General features: G+C 43.7%; 1 long non-coding RNA gene across 3 annotated transcripts in view; it reads left to right on the plus strand.

Annotated features, from left to right (window-relative positions):
* The window catches only part of LOC307181421, a 52,152-nt gene extending 43,961 nt beyond the window's left edge, over positions 1 to 8,191 (plus strand). Inside the window, exon 4 of one of the 3 annotated variants that reach the window (XR_013826744.1) lies at positions 8,136 to 8,191. This is a non-coding gene — a long non-coding RNA (uncharacterized lncRNA). Of the gene's footprint in view, positions 1 to 1,819; positions 1,894 to 8,135 lie in introns of those variants that run through there. The other 2 variants (XR_013826745.1, XR_013826746.1) reach the window with 2 other exon arrangements.
* The last annotated feature ends 259 nt before the right edge of the window (positions 8,192 to 8,450 follow it).

Genomic DNA, 8,450 nt, shown 5'->3' on the forward strand with positions numbered 1-8,450 from the left:
TTGAGCAAGGAGTAGCTCTTGTCTATTCCATATTTGGCTTAAGGAACTTTATCTGTGCTCAGTTCAATCTCTGGTTTTATGCAGCACCCCAACTCACCTTTACCCTTAAGCAAGCATAAGTTGGTTTTCTAAATTTGAGACACTGTTCTGTTTTGGAATTCAGTTCCTGTGTAGCCAAGTTTACATTCCGTGTATTAGTGATATCTTATGATGTTTCTTTTTCTGTGTGACTTATTTCAGTTAGAATCATCGTACCTGAATCCACTCATTGTGCTGCTAAGGGCCTGATGACACAGATATCATTGCTGAGTGATATTGCTTTGTAAGTAAATACCACAACTTCTTTATCCATTTTTCACTTTCTGCGATGTTGAACTTGTACTGTAAACGAGGTTCTTGTAAACAGAGCCGTTCGAAAGTTTGGGGTGGCTGTGTCTTTTTGATTTTAATTTCCCTAAGCTATAGGACCATAAGTGGCAGTGCCCTAGGCTCTGTTGCTTTGTTTTTTAGATGTTTCAGGAAACACCATACACTTCTCCCGAGTGTCTGTTGGCAATTTACATCCCGCCCATCAGCATAACAAGGCTCCCAGTTGTCCATGGCCTGTCCTGCCTTTCTGGATTTTACACTTTTTTCAGATGGCCCTTTTGACCGGGGGGAAGTGAGACTTCATTGTAGTGCAGATTTCCTTTGCAAGCTTGCTTGGTTGGCCAAAAAGGGCGTATGCGTTTTTTCCTGAATATATTCAGGAAAAAACGCATACGCCCTTTTTGGCCAAGTGCATCATTGTGGACGTTCTGCCTCTTTTCCTATGCTTTCAATGCAATTCCAGTCTACCTCCTGAAATCGGTTTCCTGCAATTCTGCCCCGCTTTCAAGTCCTCTTGGCAGCCTTACTTCAGTCTATTTTTGGACGATAGCTGTCATTTATAACTCTGCAGGTTTGTGAATTTCAGTGCCCCTGAGCTCCTTTCTTCAACTCGCTTTCTTGTGACCTGGCCGCAACACCGCAGGATGGCTTCAGGCCCTAATCTGGTTCCGGCACGGCACGCTGAGCCTTTGGTTATTTCCTCTTCCTGGTGGGAAATGAGAGTTAAATTTGCCCGTCCAGGCACCTCCAGCTAGTCTCTCATTGGTTCTCGCTATTCCTGTTCATCTTCCGCAGAAATTGCAAACTGGGCCAAACAGGAGGTTAAAGGCGCTGACTCTCCAAGTGGGGAGAGTGTTAGTAAAGCGTCTGGAATGTTGCACCCGAGTACCAGGGGAGGAAAACTGAGACATATTTGAACACGTCTCCCGTTCACATGGTTGATCATACTTGGGTTCCACATGCATGTTTTAGCTGAAGGAAGAATACCTTAAACCTGGAGAGTTGAGACCCGTGTAATGGGTACCATGCAATATGACTTCAAAGGGTCTTCATTTGCTCACCGAACCTCTCCAATCCTATCACTGCTGCGTTTATGCCCCTGTACACATGCTTGATTCTCTTTTGGAGACATAGCAATCCATAGGTTTTACGATACTTACTAGTCAGGTACATTCTTAGGCGTTTAATATGCGGTGTTGAGTCCATTTCGTTGAGCAAGGAGTAGCTCTTGTCTATTCCATATTTGACTTAAGGAACTTTATCTGTGCTCATTTCAATCTCTGGTTTTATGCAGCACCCCAACTCACCTTTACCCTTAAGCAAGCATAAGTTGGTTTTCTAAATTTGAGACCCTGTTCTGTTCTGTAATTCAGTTCCTGTGTAGCCAAGTTTACATTCCGTGTATTAGTGATATCTTATGATGTTTCTTTTTCTGTGTGACTTATTTCAGTTAGAATCATCATACCTGAATCCACTCATTGTGATGCTAAGGGCCTGATGACATAGATTTCATTGCTGAGTGATATTGCTTTGTAAGTAAATACCACAACTTCTTTATCCATTTTTCACTTTCTGCGATGTTGAACTTGTACTGTAAACGAGGTTCTTGTAAACAGAGCCGTTCCAAACTTTGGGGTGGCTGTGTCTTTTTGATTTTAATTTCCCTAAGCTATAGGACCATAAGTGGAAGTGCCCTAGGTTCTGTTGCTTTGTTTTTTACATGTTTCAGGAAACACCATACACTTCTCCCGAGTGGTTGTTGGCAATTTACATCCCGCCCATCAGCATAACAAGGCTCCCAGTTCTCCATGGCCTGTCCTGCCTTTCTGGATTTTACACTTTTTTCAGATGGCCCTTTTGACCGGGGGGAAGTGAGACTTCATTGTAGTGCAGATTTCCTTTGCAAGCTTGCTTGGTTGGCCAAAAAGGGCGTATGCGTTTTTTCCTGAATATATTCAGGAAAAAACGCATACGCCCTTTTTGGCCAAGTGCATCATTGTGGACGTTCTGCCTCTTTTCCTATGCTTTCAATGCAATTCCAGTCTACCTCCTGAAATCGGTTTCCTGCAATTCTGCCCCGCTTTCAAGTCCTCTTGGCAGCCTTACTTCAGTGTATTTTTGGACGATAGCTGTCATTTATAACTCTGCAGGTTTGTGAATTACAGTGCCCCTGAGCTCCTTTGTTCAACTCGCTTTCTTTTGAGCTGGCCGCAACACCGCAGGATGGCTTCAGTCCCTAATCTGGTTCCGGTACGGCACGCTGAGCCTTTGGTTATTTCCTCTTCCTGGTGGGAAATGAGAGTTAAATTTGCCCGTCCAGACACCTCCAGCTAGCCTCTCATTGGTTCTCGCTATTCCTGTTCATCTTCCGCAGAAATTGCAAACTGGGCCAAACAGGAGGTTAAAGGCGCTGACTCTCCAAGTGGGGATAGTGTTAGTAAAGCGTCTGGAATGTTGCACCCGAGTACCAGGGGAGGAAAACTGAGACATATTTGAACACGTCTCCCGTTCACATGGTTGATCATACTTGGGTTCCACATGCATGTTTTAGCTGAAGGAAGAATACCTAAAACCTGGGTAGTTGAAACCCGTGGAATGGGTACCATGCAATATGACTTCAAAGGGTCTTCATTTGCTCACCGAACCTCTCCAATCCTATCACTGCTGCGTTTATGCCCCTGTACACATGCTTGATTCTCCTTCGGAGACATAGCAATCCATAGGTTTTAAGATACTTACTAGTCAGGTACATTCTTAGGCGTTTAATATGCGGTGTTGAGTCCATTTCGTTGAGCAAGGAGTAGCTCTTGTCTATTCCATATTTGGCTTAAGGAACTTTATCTGTGCTCATTTCAATCTCTGGTTTTATGCAGCACCCCAACTCACCTTTACCCTTAAGCAAGCATAAGTTGGTTTTCTAAATTTGAGACACTGTTCTGTTTTGGAATTCAGTTCCTGTGTAGCCAAGTTTACATTCCGTGTATTAGTGATATCTTATGATGTTTCTTTTTCTGTGTGACTTATTTCAGTTAGAATCATCGTACCTGAATCCACTCATTGTGATGCTAAGGGCCTGATGACACAGATATCATTGCTGAGTGATATTGCTTTGTAAGTAAATACCACAACTTCTTTATCCATTTTTTACTTTCTGCGATGTTGAACTTGTACTGTAAACGAGGTTCTTGTAAACAGAGCCGTTCCAAACTTTGGGGTGGCTGTGTCTTTTTGATTTTAATTTCCCTAAGCTATAGGACCATAAGTGGCAGTGCCCTAGGCTCTGTTGCTTTGTTTCTTAGATGTTTCAGGAAACACCATACACTTCTCCCGAGTGTCTGTTGGCAATTTACATCCCGCCCATCAGCATAACAAGGCTCCCAGTTGTCCATGGCCTGTCCTGCCTTTCTGGATTTTACAATTTTTTCAGATGGCCCTTTTGACCGGGGGGAAGTGAGACTTCATTGTAGTGCAGATTTCCTTTGCAAGCTTGCTTGGTTGGCCAAAAAGGGCGTATGCGTTTTTTCCTGAATATATTCAGGAAAAAACGCATACGCCCTTTTTGGCCAAGTGCATCATTGTGGACGTTCTGCCTCTTTTCCTATGCTTTCAGTGCAATTCCAGTCTACCTCCTGAAATCGGTTTCCTGCAATTCTGCCCCGCTTTCAAGTCCTCTTGGCAGCCTTACTTCAGTCTATTTTTGGACGATAGCTGTCATTTATAACTCTGCAGGTTTGTGAATTACAGTGCCCCTGAGCTCCTTTCTTCAACTCGCTTTCTTGTGACCTGGCCGCAACACCGCAGGATGGCTTCAGGCCCTAATCTGGTTCCGGCACGGCACGCTGAGCCTTTGGTTATTTCCTCTTCCTGGTGGGAAATGAGAGTTAAATTTGCCCGTCCAGACACCTCCAGCTAGTCTCTCATTGGTTCTCGCTATTCCTGTTCATCTTCCGCAGAAATTGCAAACTGGGCCAAACAGGAGGTTAAAGGCGCTGACTCTCCAAGTGGGGAGAGTGTTAGTAAAGCGTCTGGAATGTTGCACCCGAGTACCAGGGGAGGAAAACTGAGACATATTTGAACACGTCTCCCGTTCACATGGTTGATCATACTTGGGTTCCACATGCATGTTTTAGCTGAAGGAAGAATACCTTAAACCTGGAGAGTTGAGACCCGTGGAATGGGTACCATGCAATATGACTTCAAAGGGTCTTCATTTGCTCACCGAACCTCTCCAATCCTATCACTGCTGCGTTTATGCCCCTGTACACATGCTTGATTCTCTTTTGGAGACATAGCAATCCATAGGTTTTACGATACTTTCTAGTCAGGTACGTTCTTAGGCGTTTAATATGCGGTGTTGAGTCCATTTCGTTGAGCAAGGAGTAGCTCTTGTCTATTCCATATTTGACTTAAGGAACTTTATCTGTGCTCATTTCAATCTCTGGTTTTATGCAGCACCCCAACTCACCTTTCCCCTTAAGCAAGCATAAGTTGGTTTTCTAAATTTGAGACACTGTTCTGTTTTGGAATTCAGTTCCTGTGTAGCCAAGTTTACATTCCGTGTATTAGTGATATCTTATGATGTTTCTTTTTCTGTGTGACTTATTTCAGTTAGAATCATCGTACCTGAATCCACTCATTGTGCTGCTAAGGGCCTGATGACACAGATTTCATTGCTGAGTGATATTGCTTTGTAAGTAAATACCACAACTTCTTTATCCATTTTTCACTTTCTGCGATGTTGAACTTGTACTGTAAACGAGGTTCTTGTAAACAGATCCGTTCCAAACTTTGGGGTGGCTGTGTCTTTTTGATTTTAATTTCCCTAAGCTATAGGACCATAAGTGGAAGTGCCCTAGGTTCTGTTGCTTTGTTTTTTACATGTTTCAGGAAACACCATACACTTCTCCCGAGTGGTTGTTGGCAATTTACATCCCGCCCATCAGCATAACAAGGCTCCCAGTTCTCCATGGTCTGTCTTGTCTTTCTGGATTTTACACTTTTTTCAGATGGCCCTTTTGACCGGGGGGAAGTGAGACTTCATTGTAGTGCAGATTTCCTTTGCAAGCTTGCTTGGTTGGCCAAAAAGGGCGTATGCGTTTTTTCCTGAATATATTCAGGAAAAAACGCATACGCCCTTTTTGGCCAAGTGCATCATTGTGGACGTTCTGCCTCTTTTCCTATGCTTTCAATGCAATTCCAGTCTACCTCCTGAAATCGGTTTCCTGCAATTCTGCCCCGCTTTCAAGTCCTCTTGGCAGCCTTACTTCAGTATATTTTTGGACGATAGCTGTCATTTATAACTCTGCAGGTTTGTAAATTACAGTGCCCCTGAGCTCCTTTCTTCAACTCGCTTTCTTGTGACCTGGCCGCAACACCGTAGGATGACTTCAGGCCCTAATCTGGTTCCGGCACGGCACGCTGAGCCTTTGGTTATTTCCTCTTCCTGGTGGGAAATGAGAGTTAAATTTGCCCGTCCAGACACCTCCAGCTAGCCTCTCATTGGTTCTCGCTATTCCTGTTCATCTTCCGCAGAAATTGCAAACTGGGCCAAACAGGAGGTTAAAGGCGCTGACTCTCCAAGTGGGGAGAGTGTTAGTAAAGCGTCTGGAATGTTGCACCCGAGTACCAGGGGAGGAAAACTGAGACATATTTGAACACGTCTCCCGTTCACATGGTTGATCATACTTGGGTTCCACATGCATGTTTTAGCTGAAGGAAGAATACCTTAAACCTGGAGAGTTGAGACCCGTGTAATGGGTACCATGCAATATGACTTCAAAGGGTCTTCATTTGCTCACCGAACCTCTCCAATCCTATCACTGCTGCGTTTATGCCCCTGTACACATGCTTGATTCTCTTTTGGAGACATAGCAATCCATAGGTTTTACGATACTTACTAGTCAGGTACATTCTTAGGCGTTTAATATGCGGTGTTGAGTCCATTTCGTTGAGCAAGGAGTAGCTCTTGTCTATTCCATATTTGACTTAAGGAACTTTATCTGTGCTCATTTCAATCTCTGGTTTTGTGCAGCACCCCAACTCACCTTTACCCTTAAGCAAGCATAAGTTGGTTTTCTAAATTTGAGACCCTGTTCTGTTCTGTAATTCAGTTCCTGTGTAGCCAAGTTTACATTCCGTGTATTACTGATATCTTATGATGTTTCTTTTTCTGTGTGACTTATTTCAGTTAGAATCATCATACCTGAATCCACTCATTGTGATGCTAAGGGCCTGATGACATAGATTTCATTGCTGAGTGATATTGCTTTGTAAGTAAATACCACAACTTCTTTATCCATTTTTCACTTTCTGGGATGTTGAACTTGTACTGTAAACGAGGTTCTTGTAAACAGAGCCGTTCCAAACTTTGGGGTGGCTGTGTCTTTTTGATTTTAATTTCCCTAAGCTATAGGACCATAAGTGGCAGTGCCCTAGGCTCTGTTGCTTTGTTTTTTAGATGTTTCAGGAAACACCATACACTTCTCCCGAGTGTCTGTTGGCAATTTACATCCCGCCCATCAGCATAACAAGGCTCCCAGTTGTCCATGGCCTGTCCTGCCTTTCTGGATTTTACACTTTTTTCAGATGGCCCTTTTGACCGGGGGGAAGTGAGACTTCATTGTAGTGCAGATTTCCTTTGCAAGCTTGCTTGGTTGGCCAAAAAGGGCGTATGCGTTTTTTCCTGAATATATTCAGGAAAAAACGCATACGCCCTTTTTGGCCAAGTGCATCATTGTGGACGTTCTGCCTCTTTTCCTATGCTTTCAATGCAATTCCAGTCTACCTCCTGAAATCGGTTTCCTGCAATTCTGCCCCGCTTTCAAGTCCTCTTGGCAGCCTTACTTCAGTCTATTTTTGGACGATAGCTGTCATTTATAACTCTGCAGGTTTGTGAATTACAGTGCCCCTGAGCTCCTTTCTTCAACTCGCTTTCTTGTGACCTGGCCGCAACACCGCAGGATGGCTTCAGGCCCTAATCTGGTTCCGGCACGGCACGCTGAGCCTTTGGTTATTTCCTCTTCCTGGTGGGAAATGAGAGTTAAATTTGCCCGTCCAGACACCTCCAGCTAGTCTCTCATTGGTTCTCGCTATTCCTGTTCATCTTCCGCAGAAATTGCAAACTGGGCCAAACAGGAGGTTAAAGGCGCTGACTCTCCAAGTGGGGAGAGTGTTAGTAAAGCGTCTGGAATGTTGCACCCGAGTACCAGGGGAGGAAAACTGAGACATATTTGAACACGTCTCCCGTTCACATGGTTGATCATACTTGGGTTCCACATGCACGTTTTAGCTGAAGGAAGAATACCTTAAACCTGGAGAGTTGAGACCCGTGGAATGGGTACCATGCAAAATGACTTCAAAGGGTCTTCATTTGCTCACCGAACCTCTCCAATCCTATCACTGCTGCGTTTATGCCCCTGTACACATGCTTGATTCTCTTTTGGAGACATAGCAATCCATAGGTTTTACGATACTTACTAGTCAGGTACATTCTTAGGCGTTTAATATGCGGTGTTGAGTCCATTTCGTTGAGCAAGGAGTAGCTCTTGTCTATTCCATATTTGACTTAAGGAACTTTATCTGTGCTCATTTCAATCTCTGGTTTTATGCAGCACCCCAACTCACCTTTACCCTTAAGCAAGCATAAGTTGGTTTTCTAAATTTGAGACCCTGTTCTGTTCTGTAATTCAGTTCCTGTGTAGCCAAGTTTACATTCCGTGTATTACTGATATCTTATGATGTTTCTTTTTCTGTGTGACTTATTTCAGTTACAATCATCATACCTGAATCCACTCATTGTGATGCTAAGGGCCTGATGACATAGATTTCATTGCTGAGTGATATTGCTTTGTAAGTAAATACCACAACTTCTTTATCCATTTTTCACTTTCTGCGATGTTGAACTTGTACTGTAAACGAGGTTCTTGTAAACAGAGCCATTCCAAACTTTGGGGTGGCTGTGTCTTTTTGATTTTAATTTCCCTAAGCTATAGGACCATAAGTGGCAGTGCCCTAGGCTCTGTTGCTTTGTTTTTTAGATGTTTCAGGAAACACCATACACTTCTCCCGAGTGTCTGTTGGCA

This window comes from Stenella coeruleoalba, assembly GCF_951394435.1.
Source record: "Stenella coeruleoalba genome assembly, contig: scaffold_399, whole genome shotgun sequence".
In the NCBI taxonomy this organism is placed as follows: Eukaryota; Metazoa; Chordata; class Mammalia; order Artiodactyla; family Delphinidae; genus Stenella; species Stenella coeruleoalba.